Source organism: Pleurodeles waltl, chromosome 6 (assembly GCF_031143425.1).
Source record: "Pleurodeles waltl isolate 20211129_DDA chromosome 6, aPleWal1.hap1.20221129, whole genome shotgun sequence".
Classification (NCBI taxonomy): Eukaryota; Metazoa; Chordata; class Amphibia; order Caudata; family Salamandridae; genus Pleurodeles; species Pleurodeles waltl.
This window is the reverse complement of record NC_090445.1, coordinates 999527112-999547308: the sequence shown is the minus strand read 5'-3', so window position 1 is coordinate 999547308 and position 20197 is coordinate 999527112. Positions and strand designations below refer to the sequence as shown.

At 47.9% G+C, this 20197-nt stretch overlaps 1 protein-coding gene across 6 annotated transcripts in view; it reads left to right on the top strand.

Moving 5' to 3' along the window:
* The first annotated feature begins 12111 nt into the window (after positions 1-12111).
* ATAD1 (ATPase family AAA domain containing 1) overlaps positions 12112-20197 on the top strand; it is a 221841-nt gene continuing 213755 nt past the window's right edge. For 2 of the 6 annotated variants that reach the window (XM_069239895.1, XM_069239891.1), the window contains exon 1: positions 12112-12239. The gene's annotated coding sequence lies outside the window, so the exon portion shown is untranslated. Of the gene's footprint in view, positions 12240-12375; positions 12510-20197 lie in introns of those variants that run through there. The other 4 variants (XM_069239893.1, XM_069239894.1, XM_069239889.1 and 1 more) reach the window with 4 other exon arrangements.

The following is a 20197-nucleotide window of genomic DNA, read 5'->3' as shown; positions in this document are numbered from 1 at the left end:
ACTAGCCAGGACTTCTTGTGGGTCAGGTTGGACTTTATCAGAGCCATTTTTGGAGTTCTCCCCTACTGGAGCAGAATCTCCTTGGCTTGCTGGAACCTTGGCTAAAGGTTGTCCACCTTTCCTACTCTGTTTCCTTTTCTTTTTCCTCTGGGGCCTACTTGCATTTACTGCAGAGGCAGGCACTCCAGAATCCTTGGGAGAGGACTGGCCCTGGACCAGTTCTTCTCTTAGGCTCTGACTAACCTCTGGGTAGTCATTTCCAAGGAGACAATCAAGGGGGAGGTCTGTACTGACTACCACCCTTCTCCAGCTAAAAGTTCCACCCACTTCTATGGGCACAAGAGCCACAGGCCTATTAGTGACCCTGTCTGGGCTAACTCTTACTCTGGCCATCTCACCTGGGATGTACTGGTTTGAGAGCACCAGCCTGTCATGCACAATAGTGTGACTGGCACAAGTGTCTCTCAGGGCAGTGGCTGGGATTCCATTCACCTGTAGGTGGTGGAAGTGTCTACTTCCCTCTGGAATCTCCAACTCACCTGTTGGGCCCATTTTCCAGTTGAAAGCTATGAAGACCTCCTCATCTGAGGAGTCATCTCCAATGGCTACACTGGTTACCCCTGGAATTTTGTTCTGGGGTTTGTTTTTGGGACAAGAAGTGTCCTTGGTGTGGTGCCCAGACTGTTTACAGTTGTGGCACCATGCCTTAGTGGCATCCCAGTTCTTACCCTGGTACCCACCTTTGTTTTGGGTTGTGTCTTGGGGCCCACCCACCTGTTCTGGTTTTTGGGGGCCTACAGAGGACTCTTTTTCTTTGTTTCTAGTGTCACCCACTTTCTCCTGGGGAGTTTTTGTAACCCCTTTCTTTTGGTCACCCCCAGTGGAAGTTTTGGTTACCCTAGTCTTGACCCAGTGGTCTGCCTTCTTTCCCAATTCTTGGGGAGAAATTGGACCTAGGTCTACCAGATACTGATGCAACTTTTCATTGAAGCAGTTACTTAAAATGTGTTCTTTCATAAACAAATTATAAAGCCCAACATAGTCACACACTTCATTTCCAGTTAACCAACCATCTAGTGTTTTTACTGAGTAGTCTACAAAATCAACCCAGGTCTGGCTCGAGGATTTTTGAGCCCCCCTGAATCTAATTCTATACTCCTCAGTGGAGAATCCAAAGCCCTCAATCAGGGTACCCTTCATGAGGTCATAAGATTCTGCATCTTTTCCAGAGAGTGTGAGGAGTCTATCCCTACACTTTCCAGTGAACATTTCCCAAAGGAGAGCACCCCAGTGAGATCTGTTTACTTTTCTGGTTACACAAGCCCTCTCAAAAGCTGTGAACCATTTGGTGATGTCATCACCATCTTCATATTTTGTTACAATCCCTTTGGGGATTTTTAGGATGTCAGGAGAATCTCTGACCCTATTTAAGTTGCTGCCACCATCGATGGGACCTAGGCCCATCTCTTTTCTTTCCCTTTCTATGGCTAGGAGCTGCTTTTCCAAAGCCAATCTTTTGACCATCCTGGCTAACAGGGGGTCATCTTCACTGGAGTTATCCTCAGTGATTTCAGAGGTGTTGGTCTCTTCTGTGAGGGAACCAGCATCTCTGACTATTATTTTTGGAGTCAGGGTTTGAGGGACCCTGTTCTCCCTAGATAGGACTGGTAGGGGGGAATTTTCCTCCAAGTCACTATCCTCTTCCTCTGAGTTGCCACCCTCAGAGGGGTTGGCCTTTTCAAACTCTGCCAAAAGCTCCTGGAGCTGTATTTTGGTAGGTTTGGGGCCCATTGTTATTTTCTTTATTTTACAGAGTGACCTTAGCTCCCTCATCTTAAGATGGAGGTAAGGTGTGGTGTCGAGTTCCACCACAGTCACATCTGTGCTAGACATTTTGCTTCTAAAAAGTTGGAATACTTTTTAAGAATCTACAACTGGTTCTAGAATCTAATTCAAACTTTTACAAACTTTTAAACTCTAAAAGAAATGCTAAACAGGATCTAACACAAGGCCCTAGCAGGTCTTTTAAGAATTTAGAAAACTTTTCAAATTGCAAAAAATCAATTTCTAATGACAATTTTGGAATTTGTCGTGTGATCAGGTATTGGCTGAGTAGTCCAGCAAATGCAAAGTCTTGTACCCCACCGCTGATCCACCAATGTAGGAAGTTGGCTCTGTATGTGCTATTTCAAAGTAAGGAATAGCATGCACAGAGTCCAAGGGTTCCCCTTAGAGGTAAAATAGTGGTAAAAATAGATAATACTAATGCTCTATTTTGTGGTAGTGTGGTCGAGCAGTAGGCTTATCCAAGGAGTAGTGTTAAGCACTTGTTGTACATACACAAGACAATAAATGAGGTACACACACTCAGAGACAAATCCAGCCAATAGGTTTTTATATAGAAAAATATCTTTTCTTAGTTTATTTTAAGAACCACAGGTTCAAATTCTACATGGAATATCTCATTCGAAAGGTATTGCAGGTAAGTACTTTAGGAACTTCAAATCATCAAAATTGCATGTATCCTTTTCAAGTTATTGACAAATAGCTGTTTTATAAGTGGACACTTAGTGCAATTTTCACAGTTCCTGGGGGAGGTAAGTTTTTGTTAGTTTTACCAGGTAAGTAGGACACTTACAGGGTTCAGTTCTTGGTCCAAGGTAGCCCACCGTTGGGGGTTCAGAGCAACCCCAAAGTCGCCACACCAGCAGCTCAGGGCCGGTCAGGTGCAGAGTTCAAAGTGGTGCCCAAAACACATAGGCTAGAATGGAGAGAAGGGGGTGCCCCGGTTCCGGTCTGCTTGCAGGTAAGTACCCGCGTCTTCGGAGGGCAGACCAGGGGGGTTTTGTAGGGCACCGGGGGGGGACACAAGTCCACACAGAAATTTCACCCTCAGCAGCGCGGGGGCGGCCGGGTGCAGTGTAGGAACAGGCGTCGGGTTCGCAATGTTAGTCTATGAGAGATCTCGGGATCTCTTCAGCGCTGCAGGCAGGCAAGGGGGGAATTCCTCGGGGAAACCTCCACTTGGGCAAGGGAGAGGGACTCCTGGGGGTCACTTCTCCAGTGAAAGTCCGGTCCTTCAGGTCCTGGGGGCTGCGGGTGCAGGGTCTCTCCCAGGCGTCGGGACTTTAGGTTCAAAGAGTCGCGGTCAGGGGAAGCCTCGGGATTCCCTCTGCAGGCGGCGCTGTGGGGGCTCAGGGGGGACAGGTTTTGGTACTCACAGTATCAGAGTAGTCCTGGGGTCCCTCCTGAGGTGTCGGGTCTCCACCAGCCGAGTCAGGGTCGCCGGGTGCAGTGTTGCAAGTCTCACGCTTCTTGCGGGGAGCTTGCAGGGTTCTTTAAAGCTGCTGGAAACAAAGTTGCAGCCTTTCTTGGAGCAGGTCCGCTGTCCTCGGGAGTTTCTTGTCTTTTCGAAGCAGGGGCAGTCCTCAGAGGATTTCGAGGTCGCTGGTCCCTTTGGAAGGCGTCGCTGGAGCAGGATCTTTGGAAGGCAGGAGACAGGCCGGTGAGTTTCTGGAGCCAAAGCAGTTGTTGTCTTCTGGTCTTCCTCTGCAGGGGTTTTCAGCTAGGCAGTCCTTCTTCTTGTAGTTGCAGGAATCTAATTTTCTAGGGTTCAGGGTAGCCCTTAAATACTAAATTTAAGGGCGTGTTTAGGTCTGGGGGGTTAGTAGCCAATGGCTACTAGCCCTGAGGGTGGGTACACCCTCTTTGTGCCTCCTCCCAAGGGGAGGGGGTCACAATCCTAACCCTATTGGGGGAATCCTCCATCTGCAAGATGGAGGATTTCTAAAAGTTAGAGTCACCTCAGCTCAGGACACCTTAGGGGCTGTCCTGACTGGCCAGTGACTCCTCCTTGTTTTTCTCATTATTTTCTCCGGCCTTGCCGCCAAAAGTGGGGCCTGGCCGGAGGGGGCGGGCAACTCCACTAGCTGGAGTGTCCTGCTGGGTTGGCACAAAGGAGGTGAGCCTTTGAGGCTCACCGCCAGGTGTGACAATTCCTGCCTGGGAGAGGTGTTAGCATCTCCACCCAGTGCAGGCTTTGTTACTGGCCTCAGAGTGACAAAGGCACTCTCCCCATGGGGCCAGCAACATGTCTCGGTTTGTGGCAGGCTGCTAAAACTAGTCAGCCTACACAGATAGTCGGTTAAGTTTCAGGGGGCACCTCTAAGGTGCCCTCTGTGGTGTATTTTACAATAAAATGTACACTGGCATCAGTGTGCATTTATTGTGCTGAGACGTTTGATACCAAACTTCCCAGTTTTCAGTGTAGCCATTATGGTGCTGTGGAGTTCGTGTAAAACAGACTCCCAGACCATATACTCTTATGGCTACCCTGCACTTACAATGTCTAAGGTTTTGCTTAGACACTGTAGGGGCACAGTGCTCATGCACTGGTACCCTCACCTATGGTATAGTGCACCCTGCCTTAGGGCTGTAAGGCCTGCTAGAGGGGTGTCTTACCTATACTGTATAGGCAGTGAGAGGCTGGCATGGCACCCTGAGGGGAGTGCCATGTCGACTTACTCATTTTGTTCTCACCAGCACACACAGGCTTGTAAGCAGTGTGTCTGTGCTGAGTGAGGGGTCTCTAGGGTGGCATAATGCATGCTACAGCCCTTAGAGACCTTCCCTGGCATCAGGGCCCTTGGTACCAGAGGTACCAGTTACAAGGGACTTATCTGGATGCCAGGGTGTGCCAATTGTGGAAACAATGGTACATTTTAGGTGAAAGAACACTGGTGCTGGGGCCTGGTTAGCAGGGTCCCAGCACACTTCTCAGTCAAGTCAGCATCAGTATCAGGCAAAAAGTGGGGGGTAACTGCAACAGGGAGCCATTTCTTTACACCCATGCACTACGCCACGCTCTTGGGCTCCACTGTTCAATTCCTGGGAAATGGCCTACAAGGCTATGGACGACATCTGCACACATAGATGACACAGGGGCATGACTAGGTGTACTTGGCACTCTACAGAGGTGGGATGGGGTGCCACATGGCCTGCCTTACGGAGGGGCCTTGTCTACGGAACTCGCCCTGGCCTAGGGAAAACCACAGCCCTCCTCCCCTACCCAGACAACTCCACTGCGCGCAAAGTCAGCAGAATGAGAGTGTACTCACCCCCTTGTGTCTGCTGTGATGCCCTCAAGCGCCCATCCAACTCCGGGTGGGCCACCGCCAGGATCCTGAACATCAGGGGGGTCATGGTGCGACGGGCACCCCTCCCACGTTGGGAGGCCATCCCCAGCTGAGCCTCCGCCGTCTTCTTGCTCCAGCGGCGAATGTCCTCCCATCTTTTACGGCAGTGGGTGCTCTGTCTGTGGTAGTCCCCCAGGGTCCGGATGTCCTTGGCGATGGCACGCCAAATATCTTTCTTCTGGTGGGTGCTGACCAACATGAAATGTACAGGGGAAGAAGAGAAGTCATTACCAACTGCACCGTCAAAGTGATTGGCCCCCATCCCTACCCTTGCCATGTGGCACATGCATTCACCGTCTTTCATGCACGCAGCACTCTGCCCCCTTCCTTCTTACATCCATCCCTCTCCACACAGGCATAGCCCATACAACATGCTCCCTGTGTACTTACCTGTTTGTCTGGAGGACCGTAGAGTAGCATGTACTGGGGGAGGACCCCATCCACGAGCTTCTCCAACTCCTCCGATGTGAAGGCAGGGGCCCTTTCCCCAGACGCACGAGCCATTGTCTCTTCCAGACCGAGGTCACAGCAGCACTTGCAGTGTAGGTCCTCTACTGTCGAAGATCAGGTATCGAGTGATTGAACAGATAGAAAATGGCGGTCACGTCAGAGGCGGTGTGTACCGTCACCGCCGGCATACATCGTCATTGGCTCCTGGGACCCATAGGGTCCAATGTTAACCAATGCAGCATTGCGCTGCGGTCTTCGACCGCCTACCGCGACGGTGTACAACGCCAGCGCAGTTACCTCACATCCCATTGTCCCACTTTAGAGGTCAGGCAGCCACCATTTCAGGGGCCTACATGGCTTCATTTTCAAGTGCGTCACACATATCTAGGCCTAGACTCAACACACATACAGGACACCTTTTGTGTATGATTGGTGTTCTGGGTAAACTGTGGGTACGTACCTCTGAGTTGTTTGACTCTTTGCTCGCTGTTGTCCTTCATGGGCACCGTCCACTGGGACATGTGAGGAGATGGCGGAATCCTCCGGTGTACCGACCGTTGGTGGACCTGTCGACAATGGAGGAAAGACATTTGATAATCACCTACAGGCTTGACTGTGCCACAATCCAGGAACTGTGTACCCAATTGGAGCCAGACCTGATGTCAGCAATCCACCATCCCACAGGAATCCCTCCTCAAGTGCAGGTGCGGTCAGTGCTCCATTTCCTTGCAAGTGGGTCATTTCAAATAACTGTGGCCATGGCATCAGGGATGTCCCAGCCTACGTTTTCCATCGTATTGTCCAGAGTGTTGTCTGCCCTTCTGAAACACATGCAGAGCTTCATCGTTTTCCCTCAGGTGGAGGATTTGCCTACAGTGAAAGGTGATTTCTATGCCCTGGGACATATCCCCAACATCATAGGTGCCATTGATGGGACCCATGTGGCTTTGGTCTTACCCCACAGGAGTGAACAGGTGTACAGAAACCAGAAGAGTTATCATTCTATGAATGTACAGATGGTATGTTTGACAGACCAGTACATCTCCCATGTGAATGCCATGTTCCCTGGCTCAGTGCATGACGCCTACATCCTGCGGAATAGCAGCATCCCTTATGTGATGGCTCAACTCCAGAGGCACCGTGTGTGGCTATTAGGTGAGCACCTGGAAGCTAGTCAGTGGGAATGGTTGTTTGGGTCTGGGGTTATCCCTCCAGGTTAGTTGCCCCTCGACATTTGCAGGTGACTCTGGTTACCCCAACCTGTCATGGCTACTGACCCCAGTGAGGAATCCCAGGACCAGGGCAGAGGAACGCTACAATGAGGCCGATGGGCGAAATAGGAGGGTGATCGAGCGGACCTTCGGCCTCCTGAAGGCCAGGTTCAGGTGCCTCCATATGACAGGTGGATCCCTATTCTACTCACCAAAGAAGGTGTGCCAGATCATCGTGGCCTGCTGTATGCTTCAAAACTTGGCTTTGCGACGCCAGGTGCCTTTTCTGCAGGCGGATGGTCCAGATGACGGTGTTGTTGCAGCTGTGGAGGCTGTGGACAGTGATGAGGAGGAAGCAGAGGAAGAAGGCATGCAGAACAGGGACTCAGTGATCCTGCAATATTTCCAGTGAGACACAGGTAGGAATACAAACCTGCCTACTACATGTACTTTGACACTACTACCTCTCTTCTGTCTGTCGTTTTCACCCAGTGTATGGTCACTGAGTTGTCACTTTCCCTTACGATTTTACAGATGTGGGTCCCACTGTGTGACATCTGCTTAGATTCCTCATGGGCTAGAGCTGTGTGACATAGGTATGTTGACATTACTATTTAAAAAACATTTTGTCACTGTAATTGCTAATACACTATTTTGAAATCAGACAGACTGCAGATCATTTTGTGCTTTAGGTGTGTTTATTTAAATGCTCAATATTGGAGGTGGTAGTGAAATGGTGAGGGGTGATGGTCGAGGAATGTCCATGGCAGAGTCCAGTCTATTAGTCTCACAGGTGCATTGCCCATATGGGCATAGGAAGTGGAGCTGGGGCAGTTTAATTATGGACAGGGTGACTAAGTGGGACAGTAGGATGACAATCAGGGTGGTCTCATTTCTTGGCAGGGGTCTTGGCATCGTGCTCTGTCTTCGTCCTGGATCTCAGGGACTGTTTGCAGGGTGGTTCTCCCTCTGCAGGGGGTGGGGTGCTGGTGTGGTGGTCCTGTGGTGGGGCGTCCTGTCCACTAGCGCCGGCGGAGGTGGTGGGCAGTTCATCGTCCATGCTAGTGTCAGGGGCCCCTTGTAGTGCCACAGTGTCCCTCCTGGTGTTGAGTACTTCCTTCAGCACCCCTACGATGGTGCCCAGGGTGGAGCTGATGGTTCTGAGTTCCTCCCTGAAGCCCATATACTGTTCCTCCTGCATGCGCTGGGTCTCCTGAAACTTGGCCAGTACCGTTGCCATCGTCTCCTGGGAGTGGTGGTAGGCTCCCATGATGGAGGAGAGGGCCTCGTGGAGAGTGGGTTCCCTTGGCCTGTCCGCCCCCTGTCGCACAGCAGCCCTCCCAGTTCCCCTGTGTGCCTGGGCCTCCGTCCCCTGGACCGTGTGCCCACTACCACTGCCCCCAGGTCCCTGTTGTTGTTGGGGTGGTGGGTTATCATGGGTTCCCTGTAGTGGTGGACACACAGCTGATTGACGTGTCCTGGGGCCGGAGGTATGGACCCTCTGGGTGCGTGCTGTGCTGGTGTTTCCAGAGGGGAGAAGGTCTGTGGTGGCCTGTGCCTGTGTAAGGGGAACCGACTGTCCAGAGGTCCCCGATGGTCTGGGCTGGTCATCTAGATCCAGTTGGACAGAGGTGCTGTCATCACTGTGGGCCTCTTCTGTTGCTGGTGTGGACATGTGTGGACCCTCCTGTCCGGTGATGTTGGGTAGGGGTCCTGCAGGGGTATAAAAGGATGTTTATTACATCTGTGTGTGTAATGGTGTGCAATGGGTGGGTGACCGGGTACCCCAGTGCTAGCATTCCTGTGTGGGAGCTTGTGTGATGATGGTTTAGGGGGGTGTATGGGTATGTGCAGTGGGTATGCTTTGGTGATGGGTGTCCATGCTTTGTTGTTGCATGCAGGGCTTGGTGTTGGGATGTGTGATTTGTGATGTTGGGACATATGTGAGGAGTTGGGGTGCTGGGGGAGAGGGGGAGGGTGGGGGTATGTGATAGCATGCAGGTAGGGTGGGGAATGTAATAATTGAGATTTGACTTACCAGAGTCCATTCCTCCACCTACTCCTGCAAGGCCCTCAGGATGAAGAATCGCCAAGACCTGCTCCTCCCATGTTAGTTGTGGGGAGGAGGTGGGGGGCAGCCGCCAGTCCGCTGAACCGCCAGGTGGTGTCTTGAGACCACGGAACACACCTTCCCCCGTAGGTCGTTCCACCTCTTCCTGATGTCCTCCCGATTTCTTTGGTGTTGTCCCACTGCGTTGACCCTGTCCACTATTCTTCGCCATAGCTCCATCTTCCTTGCAATTGAGGTGTGCTGCACCTGTGATCCGAATAGCTGTGGCTCTACCCGGCCGATTTCCTCCACCATGACCCTGAGCTCCTCCTCCGAGAACCTGGGGTGTCTTTGCCGTGCCATGGGGTGGTGTAGGTGATGTGTGGGGTAGAGTGTGTGGTGATAAGTGTGCTGATATGTAGTGGTGTGTTGTGTGAGGTACGTGGAAGTTGTGTGGGTGATGGTGTTGTGTGCCTGTGGATGCTGTTGTTCTTGCTGGTGCTGTCTCTCTCTGGCCTTCTGTCTGAATTTTTGGTCTTAGGGGTTTGTGGGTGTTGTGGGCGTGTGTTTTATATTGTATTGGGTGTGTAGGAGTGGTGTGTGTATGTGCATCAGGTGTGTGTATTTTGAATTGTCCAATGTGGCTGTGTTTTGTAAAAGTGTGTATTTTGAGCGTGGCGGTGTGTACCGCCAATGGAATACCGCGGTTGAAAGACCGCCGCGTGGATTCGTGTGTCGTGATAGTGTGGGCGTATTTCTGTTGCCGTGACGGTGGAGGTTTTGTTTTCGCCAGTTTATCACTGACGTTTGGTGTGGCGGACTTGTGTGGGTGTCTGACTTTTGGCGGATTCCGAGATGTGGGTCATAATAGCTGTGGCGGAATTCCACAGCCGCGGCGGTGTTGGCAGTCTTCTGCACGGCGGTAAGCGGCTTTTACCGCCAATGTTGTAATGACCGCCTAATAGTCATCTTCGTTAATCTCATTAGCAATCAGTCTCATTAGTAACTATTCAGATTTATAATTAGAAAACAATTAATCAATGCATAGAGAATATTCGTTCAGCATTATCACATCATTAATAAGAACAGCTTAGCAAAGTCTCAGAGTACAAGATTCAACAAAGCAAGAACTCAGTCATTTGTCCATTTGCGTCCAGTATTTGTGAACACCTTAACTAACCTCGAATTAGCATCAGGATGTTGGGCTTCATGCAAAACAATTTAGCAAGCACAAATTTGGAACATCTAACTATGGCCTCTATCAAAAGAACAGTTGGTACCTAGAAAGAAAAGGCAAACATACAATTACAATTTTCATCAGATAGTTACCCCTCCAACGAATCAGCAAACAGCGTCAGTCTTCGTTCTCAGGACACCAGTCGCTTCACCATCAGCAAAGATAGGACAGGGCAAAGTCGCAGTATAGCATAGCGAAGGAATAAGGCCCTTCCCTCATATGGGGGAGAAGTAAGCATCAGGTAAGTATTTAATAGAGGATGGTTTAGAGTATCAGGAAGAATAAACAGCAAAGTCTCAAAAGAATAATGGCAAGGTATGGCTTAAAGTGGAATGTCCAATAATAGCTGATTTCTCCTCGGGTTCTGCTGTTAAATCAAAACTGTCGAACCAGCCCTCAATTCCCCATTGGATAATATTTGGTGTATCATTATCTCTGTCCAGTAATTCTCCCTGCATTTCACTAGAATTTTCCACAGAACACAGTTCTCATGTCGTTGATTGGCTCACGTTATTGACGTCTTCATCGGTTGGAATGTCAGGTAAGAAAAGTTACACTTTACGCTCCAGTCAGTAGTCCCATTGTTTCTCCTACTCCAGGCAGCCTTGCACCTGTTATGAATTACACTGTTGCATTCAGCAAGAATGTCGCCTTGAGCAAGTCGGGTCCCATGTGAAAGAATTTACTACGGCTACACACACACACACACACACATCTAACTTCTGGAAAAGTACAGCGTGGTGTCCTTCAGGAAGACAGCATATTGCACGTTAGGAAAAACACAGCTTGATATGAGACCAGGCAGCTAGGCCCAGACCCTCGCTAACTAAGGCCTAGTAATTTACTTGTTTTTGGTCCAGGGAGGACCTGGCCTGGCAGTTCGGGCTGGGCTGTTCCCATGAGGAACAGGGTCAAGACTGATTTGCATATGGCTGGGTCCAAACTGGGGTGGCATGGTGATCAAAAGACCGATGGATTAAACCCAGATCTGTGACTGGGGGTGAATGTTTGATTGGTTCCGCATTCCGTCCATCATTTGTGTTTTGCTTTGCTTTTGCCGCCATAAGTGCACCGGGTATGTCCAGACATAGGTCCCGGCCTCACTATGCCACTGGATTCAAGCTAGCCTGGCTGATGAATGGTGAAACCGGTCCCAGGTTGCTTGTTTCTGGTCCAGGGAGGACGTGGCCTGGCAGTTCAGGCTGGACTGTTCCCAAGAGGAACAGGGTCAAGACTGATTTGCATATGGCTGGGTCCAAACTGGGGTGGCATGGTGAGCAAAAGAAATGGATTGAAGATTGAACCCAGATCTGTGACTGGGGGTAAATGTTTGATTGGTTCCGCATTCTGTTCATCATTTGTGTCTTGCTTTGGTACGTGGCAGGGCTACCCATAGGGCCTCTATCCCTCCCTGTGTCTAGAGTGTGGATCACTGCTTGGGGAAGGTCCTGGGCAAGGATGCACTTGCGAGAGGTACCATTGGAAGGGTGAGGTTATTCCCTTTCCAACAGTACCTCTCCCGCCTGCCTCGGTGGTCGGAGGGCCAAGCTAGACATCTGAAAACAGGGGAAGGGAAAGTGAAATGAGCAGCTCATTTCACTTTCAGTTTCTTCGAAATTAGGTCAACGCGCAGGCGCGCTGATCATCATTTCAATTAAGATCCAAAAGAGCCTCTCCACTTCCCGTAAAAGGAAATCCCTTTGGTGCAGGACCAGAGAGATTTCCTGCTCGTGTGCAGAGGAAAAGCACAAACACGAGCACCGTGAGTGAGGACATCACGAAAGAAATGGGTTAAAGTGAACGTATTTTTTCGACCTTGACCTTGGATTGGTTAGCATTTTTTTTCCACCGGATTGGCTACAAGAGTCCCTGTAAAAATGTTTATTGGATAAGAGCTCTCTACGAAGAATGTACCGCGCTTGAGGGTTGGCGGATGAAACGTGTTTGCCAGTTGGTAATTGGCTGTGTGTTCCAGGAGGCACCACATGTCTCTAGCACGTTATGCAGCTATTACACAAGGGTGACTTAGTTTTAGTGTGTCTTGTCTGGGCATCAGAGCTGGAAGTTCCGCAGTGAACAGGAACGGAACAGCGCAGGTGAGGTGTTTCGGCTCAGTGATCCTGAACCTATCCTTGAAATACTTAAGCTTCTTTGCGCATCCGATGCTGGGAGCCACCCGGGCTGTAATTGCTTCATGAGCGTTTACTTCCTCCCGATCTACGGTGATTCTCTGGCTTTGACCAAGCCACGCCCTTTGCTGCTGCATAGTATTCCTCGTGCGCTCAGGGTTCAGGTTGACCTCCGCGGCTCCCCTTTGGATTTGTCTTTTTTTTAACCCGAGGCCGCCTGGAGTTGAGGATTTTGGGGTAAGTCCTGCTAGAGGGTACCTGCACCGAAGTTCTGCCCACCGTTCCGTGGGGCGGGGCTACGCTGACAGGGAAGCCCTAGACGTCGAGTGTACGAGCCTCCCGGCCCCATGACCTGAATTGCAAATAGCGTGATAGTTCTATTTTCATTCTGGGAGCTATGCATGTTCTTACTGTCGAAAAACACTCGTACCTTGTCACCTTATTAGATAATTCTGTGATAGAAAATTTAGACGGTAGCATCATTTTGTAGATTTTATATTGCGTGCATTCGCCGAGGCACGCTAGAGCGCTTCACTTGCACTCCAAATTAAATTACATTGGTTTCAGATTTTTTTATTCTAGGCACGGGGAATTAAATCGTTTGCCCGAAATCAGATGTCGAACCTGGCTCCTCACTTTCAAAGTGGGCAGATCTGGCTCTTAAGCCACAGCTCACATCTCCTCTTTGTAGAATTGGTATTGTGCCTCTCAATAGGAACTCGACTTTTGTATATCGACCATTGGCTTTTAAGTTTCGCCTGAGGCCGTGCGTACGCGGTCTCTTGCAAACATTTTGTTTACATACAAAGAGCATAGAGCCTGCCATTAATTACCATTGGTTGGTATCATCTTCAGTCTCTTTTCCTTGCTTCTTATAGGTCAGTGCGTGCTGGTTTCACAGTCTATTATTTGTTTGGTCTTTCTGTGGAGCATGGACCAAGTACTGCATTCTTTTACCGTCAGCATCCTTCTATTGGTCACATGCCTCTGAAGGCACTTTTTTCCTTTAAGTTCTAGCACTACACAAAAGTGAGTGTTTGCAGGCCATCTCCCCTTCCGCTACATCCCCGCTGCATTACTGCTTACCTTTTCCCCCTCCTGCAATGGAGCCCTGATGTTGCTTGCCCACTCTCCCTCCTCGTTGTTTGACTCGTTCCACTCGCCTGTGTTTGTGCTTTAGCAGCTCCTCTGCCATTGCGCTCCCTGCACCACTGCCCCAATGGTTGCTTGCCCCTCCCCCTTTAGAAAAATAAGTGCTTTGATGTGGACAGTAATGACTGCTTCTCATAGCTTTTTACTTCCCTAAGCACTGGCAAAGTCAGTACGTCCCACATATGTGAGATCCTTTTTTTTTTTTTTGTGCAGCAGCAGCATAGTTGAAAAAAAAAATAGGTGCTATGAGGCCTCCAGTGACTGCGTCATTGTTTTAATTTTTTTTTTTACTTTAAGAAAACCTTGGTCTGCCTGCTCCTGCCCAAAATCAGCCAAATCAAGTCCTGGTGATTATTTGCAGTGTACAGCCATGAATAAAATACTAGGGCTATAACTTTCTCCATTAGTGCAACATATACCAAAGGATGAAAGAGGGGCTTCCTTATTCTGCAGTGTGCATGACGATCGACCCTGTATGCATACAAAGGTGCTGTTTACGTGTCTGTAAACCTTAATGATAATGCGTGTACTGAATGCATGTGTACATTTAATGGTACAATGCAAGGGGGCTACTAGTGGTAAGTGTGCTGTGAATGTACACCAAGTAAGTGTGCCTGCAGTGGTACATTACATGGTGGGTCCTCGGTTCATTTTGAGAAGCCCAGGCCGGCCTTGTGAAGACATAAGTAGATGAATTACCCCAGACAGATTTGTAACTTGCTGCATTCTTGTGAGCTGGGTAGGAGACACACTCGAGGGAAAAGGAAGAGCCTGCCTTTACACTTCAAAAGACCTGCTCTTTGATTCAGTGATAGATCACAACAAAATTATCTGGACTCATCTCAGGAAGAGAGGTGGGGCTGATAAGGGAATCATAAAGGATAGGGCAGGAGTCTAGGGTTATTTCTTAATGCACATATTACTGTGGTTGACATCCTGGTGTGAGCTTTGGAGTCCTGCCTGTAGTGACAAACATCTTTCATGAGGAAAGAAGAGAGAGCATACAGAACCCCAACGTACAACTTGTAAGACTAAGACCATAAAAATCACATTTGATGTCTGAAAAAAAGACTACAAGAATGGGAGGTTGAGTCCCCCAACATTTGTAATCTGCCAAGCAGCCATAAGGGCTCTGTGAGAAGAGGAAGCTCTAACACTTCTGCCTTTGACCAGGAATGGGTGCCAATGCCTGTTCGTCTCCCTTTTGGGTGAGGGGACATTACCCAGGGAAACCAACACAACTTGCCCTGGAGCACCAATGCTTGCCTGCTTTCCAAGACCTGTGTGCTCTGTGAGGAAGAGGAATCCATTGGAGGGAGCGAGATCCAGTGAGGAGCACTACTGTGAGTACTCCCTGTGGGAGGATTCAGCTGTCCAAGTGGTAGCCGGACTGTTATCGGCAATCCCCATATGCCAAGAGAGTGCTGCCGTAGACTGAGCAAGTTTTATGCACTGTGCGGGAGGTGCCAAGCGTGCACAGTCTGTTGCTGTTACCCTGTATGCTATAGGGGGCCTATTTGAAGTAGTTGTTTAACCAGTGTGCCAGGACTTGTGAATGCCTGAGTGGCGACCCCCTGTGCCAAGGAGTGCCGCCATTGTTTGGTCGATGGCACCTGAGGAGTCCAGTATGCATCCTTAAGGTACAACGGCAACACCGTATCCCTGGAGTGGCTGCTGGGACCAAATCATCAAAGACCTTGGGCCATTACCCGGGCTGCAGTGAGACTGTGACCGGTGGGTCTAGTGGCACCAAGAGATCTGCATTGACTTACCCTGATGACCAGAGGATGCTGAGTAGAACCACGGACACTCGCAGGACTCCAGTGTAGAGCCAAAGGATTGAATTCCCCCCCCTCCCCCAACTGGGGAGAACCTGAGTTACAGCGTCTTTGCAAAGCTGGAAGCTTGTCCGATCACAGGGGTGAGCCAGCACCCTCCTGAAGCTGCTGCATGTACCCCGAGCAGCCTGACTTCTCAGGGCCGGATCTGATCATGCGGGTGCTCGCGCTGAGTGCTCCTGCTGTAACGGCGAACACTTCTGAGCTGCAGATGTGGGCAAGACTTGAACTAGGGCCTGTGGCCCCCGGGGATTCGCTGCTGATGGTTCGGTGGCACATAACGCTTTTGACTAAAATGCTGAAGAGTCAAAGGGAACTCTTGAGTATGACCTAATAGTGCGCATTCCATGGATGCAGTCAGCAGTGAATGGGGAATAACCCTAAACACGTTACACGAAGACAAGTGGGGCAAGGATTAGTATGACAACTACTAAATCCAAGACCTCAAGGCTGTGCTAACTATAACTGGTGAATTTCTGTGTTTTTTTAGTTCAGAACATTAATGTTGTCACCTATCTGTAACGTTACTTTAACCTTTGTATTTTCAGTGAATTTCTAAGGTTTTAATTTTTTTTTAAAATAATGATTTATTACCACACGTAAAGCCAACTTCCTGCTGTGTATGGCCTTTGTTCATGCGTGTTGTGGGGGTGGCCTCAGGCCCTGGTTTGCAAACCCAGCACCCCATTCACCTCCACCCCCAGAGCTAAATTCTAAGCGGAGGGGGGCCTGCAGTCACCTACCCAAGTATTATCATTTTCCAGGGACCCTATCTTCTGATCCAAATATAATAAAAAAGGGGAAGGCAGCTGCACAGCCTCCCTCCCCAAGCCTTATCCGCATTAATTATAGGTGGGTGCCACAGTGTCCATCCAGGGTACCCACCAACTGCCATGTTGGGAGCCTGTGGAGGAGGCCCCAACGCCCACATTGCCCCAGCTGGTTACCTTCTTGGTGCGGGAGCAGGCATTGCTTGTGCTCGGAGAGAGCAGTTGTGTTCTGCTTGCTCCCTTCATTTGGGAGCAATATGTGTTCTGTTTCCCAGCTCACTGGAGCATGTTGAAATCTACTGCCATCAGGGGACCTAACCTTACACTGCTAATTATCCCACATATTACATCACTCATAACATCTTCTATTACATCATTGTATCACTACAATATTTGTGGTGAAATTATTGATGAGTAAAGTGCATGGCGGGCGCAAGATATATTATTACCCTAGAGCATGAGTTCTAGTTACTTGAGATAACTATAACTGGTAAATTTCTGTGGTTTTCAGAGTTTAAAATGCTACGTTGTTACTAAACATTTCACTTAGGTATAACATTGCTTCAACCTTTGTTTTTGTTTTTTCAGTGAACATTTACCTTAAATATACCTAACTTCTGTTGGGAAGGCATATGTGTGGTAAGGGGCACAGCAAGGTAAAGGCATTCCTTTGTAAAGACAGCGTTGTAAAGGCCGTTTCCCAAGTAGGGCAAAGAGCTCATTGTGTTACAAACAGATGTTTTACTGTTGGCAATAGTGGCCCCTTCGATATCCTTCCTACAGGCGATGACATCAGAAAGGGTCAGTAGTCCTAATTGTCAGTATTCTTTGGATGTAATGTTGGAGGCATGTTTACATGTCTTATTTTTTTTGAGGACCATGTTGGTATGGTACATGTTAAATTCCCCTGTTGTATAAGCTACGACTTTGGCATAGCCCTTTTGATGTGTGTTTTCCTACCCACGGGTGAACTTGATTCAGTGCACCAACAATGAACATGAAAGATAGGTTATTGTAGTCTCCAGAACATTATACAGTGTGTAATCGAATAAGAGTATTGCTTTTGGTTTACTGAGAATCTCATAAAGTGTTTAAGAGTACTGCGGTAACAGTAACAAACCCATTTTGTTATTCATTCACAGTATCGCACACACACACACACACACACACAGTGTACTAACAAGAATTGAGACTTTTAAGTAAAAAAAAATATTACTACAGGAATAATCTGTTTCTCAGTACTTCTAAAACAGCTACACAGAATATTATAAAAACAGCAATAAGACACATTATAAATAACGCAAATAAAGTGAATTTCTGACATGGTTAAAATTTCATCTAGGCACCAACAGCCTAACATCTACTTCTGTGCGATATACAAAAGGAGCATGGAAGGCAGAGCAACTTACAGGCTAGAGTTTTTAGGGAGAAGAGACACTGCATTCCTTGCTGACAGCAAAGGTTGTCATTATCAGCCAAAGTGTGAAGATAGTGGTCCCTGTGAAGGGCAAACACATGTTGCAGTAGCAACCTTGTTCTTCTCCGGGACTCTGTTTTTTTCAACTTCAGCAGCGATATAACATCAGCGAAGGGTGCTGCTTGTAGGTGAGACCAACTCTGTCAAAGTCTGAGGGGACAGTCTGGGTGAAGGACCTCTCCTGACAAGTGGTAGTTCTTGTATACTAGATCTTATCAGATATTGGAAATTCTGACACAAGTTTATGAATGTCTGATATAGATTAAGTGCATCAAGGTGTGCGTCCCAGACGTTTCCTTATGAACATATAAGGTGAAAGGTCATCAATGCAGGCTACATTATTTCGTCTGTATGTGATCTTAGTTAGCCATAACATGGTAAAAAGTAGACCCAAATTGGACCAGATGAATGTTGCATCAGGTGTTGCATCTATGTCATCAGTCAAATGACAAGACACTATCACAATTCTTAGAAGGCTATGATCAGACGACATCTGTGTGAAAAAGTGGACATGGCAGTGATTTTCTCTAAATCGGGAAAGATGTCAAACTTCATTGTTTTAGAGATAGAAGATGGCAACCTCCATTAGTGAAGATGGAGTCTGGGCCTACATAAGAGTCAGACGGACCTCAGGAAGGGGCTTTACGTCACAACTGAGACTCTGCCTCTCAGTTTAAAAAAAAATAATCCTGTTTCTTTATGAACTGCAGTATGCATGTTTTGATCTCATCTGAGAGCATGCATGTGCTGTTGCTTCCTAGACATTTTGTTTACTTACAGGGGACTTTGAGATCGCCCATTGGTTAGCTTCATTGTCACTCTCATTTGCTAGCTTCTCTTTGGTCAGCATGTGCCAGCTTCATTTCCTTTTCATGTGCTTGTCACCTACCTTGGAGCACGGCGCATGTACCTCTTCCTTGTCCAGTGTCATTTCAGTGCTCATGCTTTCAGCACTACTTTTTAGGTTGAGCGTAAGCGTTCAACCTTGTTTATACTTTTTAGTATGCTTCTTATGCCTTAAAGCGATTTCATTTGTTGGTTGCAGTGTCCTTTAAAAAGTCTTGCTTGCTCGTAATCAGTTCTGCCTTTTTCTCCCTCCTTTTTCTGTTTCAGAGCAGTGATCAATTCCTGTATTATTCCACTTTGGTTTCTTTATCTGTTGCTGTGACAGGCTACTTTGGCTTTTCTTTGTTGCTGCCTTTCCTCTGTGGGTGTTTCAAGCTGTTAGCTGCCTACGTTTTATTACAGCATTCCGTTCCTCCCATGTCGCTGACATTAATTTTGGCTTTCTTCCAGTGCTGTCCTCCATTTGCTCCACCATTAAATCTTTAATAAAAGGTAGCTCCTAGGCTTTGTTTTTTTAATGTTATTTTAACACTGCCCAGAGTCTGTTAATTAATGTTCTTTCAGTACAGCCCAGCGCACATTGATTTAATCTTGAAGTAAGCTTATTTTTGCACATGTTTATTTAACATTAAAATAAGCTTATTTTACAAAAGAAACACCTGGTGCCTAAACCTTTAGCTCACTGCCCACGAAAGCCCTTTCTCATAGAATGTAGCTAAACCTAGAAGCAATGATGTGAAACTTGCAGAGCCCAGCATCTGGAGTCTCTCCAGGGCCCCTCCTGGCATATGCACAGATGTCATTGCTTATCTCTTTCACTGGGGCTATCAATCTTCTCGGGCTGCTCTGCTATAGTTAACTTAGTTAGAGCTTGGTTGAAATGCATGGCAAGAATGCCTGCATTAATATAAAAAGAAAATACTTTGTTAGCCTTATTTTCCAATTTTTCTTTCCTTAGTGATTTTACTTTGATGTCTGAGACAGTATTTTAAACTCCGGCATGCGAGAGTGCTCAGGTTACCATAATACAGGTTGAAAGCCTTGCTTGTTACGTGAGTTAATGTCCAGTTCTACAGAGATGTGCTTTACACAGACTGCTAGAAATCGCTTTACTTGTGTGTTTTGTCCTGAGTTTAAAAGTTTCTTTGTCACCCCTGCGTATGTAGTACTTCAACCTTGATAGCCAATTGACTGTGCTCCTGTAACCACAGGAACTGATGTCCTCTTGACCCAGGAAAATCATCAAAATTATGCTTCTTTACTTAAAATTGGCTTGGACACTTAGTGGAATTTACTTTGTGTAATGAGCATTGGCACACAACTCTCAAGGGTCTGCAAAGGGCATTTTTGACACACAATTGCGAGGATCGCACAGGACCGAGGCAATAAAATGAAGAGGGTTATAAAAAGCACTTGACTTGTTTTGTGCAGGAATGACATCAGAATATGCTCTGCAGGGCACAGTTGCATGTCCCTGTTAGAAATAAGCTTGGTCCACTAGAACACACAAAGGGTATGGCACCATTGGCCACTGGAAGTCAGGTAGCCTCACCATTGCGTAAATCAGGGGTCTCCAACATTTTGCTGCAGACAGAGGAAAAAGGTAAATAGAAGTGATTTAGTTCTATGCAGGGCCACCGGAATTACGTGGCAGAAAAATATAAAATTATAAAGCAGGGTTGACCAATTTATGTGGCAAGAAAAGTCCACTTATGAATTTACAAAGCAATAGCTCTAACTCAAACAAATGCAAGACATATTGCATTGCAAATGCTTGTTTCTTTTAGTTGCAGCACTCCATAAGAGTGCATGTGTTTGCAGGCTGTCGTTGTGCTTGCCATG